The sequence below is a fragment of the Choloepus didactylus genome, chromosome 2 (genome assembly GCF_015220235.1).
Source record: "Choloepus didactylus isolate mChoDid1 chromosome 2, mChoDid1.pri, whole genome shotgun sequence".
NCBI lineage: Eukaryota > Metazoa > Chordata > Mammalia > Pilosa > Megalonychidae > Choloepus > Choloepus didactylus.
Window position 1 is genome coordinate 182,508,540 of NC_051308.1, and position 2,312 is coordinate 182,510,851.

Consider the following 2,312-nt stretch of genomic DNA (forward strand, 5'->3'; position numbering starts at 1 on the left):
GGCTGCAGTTCCTCAAAAATGTCACTCTTAGTTGCTCTTGGGGTGTTTGTCCTCCCTTGGCTGCTCTGGAGCAAGAGTCTGCTTTAAATGGCTGTCTTCAAACTGCTTTGAAGAGACAGTTTGTGGAAATATGGACTCTAAAGATACTTCTGATGAGGACTTGAGCAGAAATGAAGAATGAGTTGTTGCAAACTGGAAGGAAGGTAATCCTTGTTTTAAAGTGGCAGAAAATTTGGCAAAATTGAGTCCTGGTGTTGGATGGAAGGCAGAATTTGAAAGCAACGACCTGGAATATTTAGCTGACGAGATCTCCAAGCAAAATATAGAAGTAGCAGCAACACCTTTCCTGAACATTGAGGGGGAAGGCCCACCCTCAACCTCCAGGGCAAACTCACCCTTCCCATGCATGTGGGCCACTCCACTCTCCCAGCTGTAGACCTCTTGACTCCAGACCTCAACCTCCATGGCTCTGTCTTTGAAGAAATTTTTCCTTCAATATGTTCTTTGTCTGTGTCCTCCAGATCAGCAGCATCTCCATCTATAAAGATCTCACAAAAATTCTGTTGGGGTCAAAGCTGTCAGACAACAGGACTTTCAACAAATCCTTTCTGCTTAACTGCTTCTCCAGTCTTGGCTTATACTGAAATGGTGGCTGGGTTCCATGTTTGTTACATCCTCACATTCAGCTGTAACTTCTGGGGTTTCACCCCCTGGAAGCCCAGTTTTTCAGGCCATCAGTTTCTGGTTTTTTGAAACCAAGAGTTCATTTCTCAGCTTATCTCTGTCCTCTCGCATTTCACTTTAAGCTGCAAGTAAAAGCCAGTCTCTTCAAAGCAGTTTAGGCCTTTTCTATCAAGCTCCTCACAATTCTTCTAGAATCTTCCCCTTATCCATTGAAAAAGCCATTCCAATATGTTTGGTATTTGCAAACTCAGCAGCACCCCACTCCTGGTACCAAAATCTGTTCTAGTTTGCTAATGCTGCCAGAATGCAAAACACCAGAAATGGCTTGGCTTTTATAAAGGGGGTTTATTTGGTTACAAAGTTACAGTCTTAAGGCCATAAAGTGTCCAAGGTAAATCATCAACAATCGGGTACCTTCACTGGAGGATAGCCAATGGTGTCTAGAAAACCTCTGTTAGCTGGGAAGGCATATGACTGACGTCTACTCCAAAGTTCTGGTTTTGAAATGGCTTTCTCCCAGGACATTCCTCTCTAGGCTGCAGTTCCTCAAAAATGTCATTCTTAGTTGCTCTTGGAGTGTTTGTCCTCTCTTGTCTGCTCCAGAGCAAGAGTCTGCTTTCAACAGCTGTCTTCAAACTGTCTTTCACCTGCAGTTCCTCTCTCAGCTCCTGTGCATTCTTCAAAGTGTCCCTCTTGGCTGTGGCAAGCTCAATCTTTCTGTCTGAGCTTATATAGTGCTCCAGTAAACTAATCAAGGTCCATGCTGAATGGGCGGGGCCACACCTCCACAGAAACTGTCCAATCAGAGTCATCACCCACAGCTGGGTGGGGTACATCTCCATGGAAACACTCAAAGAATTACAATCTAATCAACACTGATATGTCTGCCCACACAAGTTCACATCAAAGATAATAGTGTTTTGGAGGACATAACACATTCAAACAGGCACACTTCCTTATAAAAGTCATATTTTTTTTTACTAGTATCTAGTCCTTTTCCTGGGCCACTTCTACACACTAAGAAAACAAGCTCTTTTCTATATGGGTTCCAAGATTTCTCGGTGAGAGCCATTTACATGATTACAACTGTTCTTTCATATAGAATCCATTTTCCTGTCTGTACATCTTCCCTTAACTAACCCTTATATGGCATTTTTGATTCTATGCAGTCTCTGACTCTTCTGAAATCTCCATGTCTCATCATACCCAGCCCTCTCCAGGGAATAAGTCCACCCAAGTAGCCTAGAGTTAGAGTTAACCACATATTTGCAAGTTTCAATATAGCCATTAGCAAAATACATCTTTTGCATGCAAAAAAGTCTTTCATACCCAGAATCTCACTTAATCATCACAATAACTGTTGGAGAATGGGAGGGCAGGCATTAATATCCTCACCTGACCTATGAGAACACTTAAGAGCAACATTTCCCAAAGCATGTTCTACAGAACTCTCATTCGGTAGGATATTGTTAGAAAAAAAAAAAAGTGGGTAAACAGATTCCTGATGCAGTCAACTCACTGGTTCACACAAAACTAAAAAGGATTCCTTACTCCAGGTCTTCTCAGAGCCTTTTATATGTTACATACATTGTATTCTCGAAGAGAATATAGAATTTTCAGACTTATTT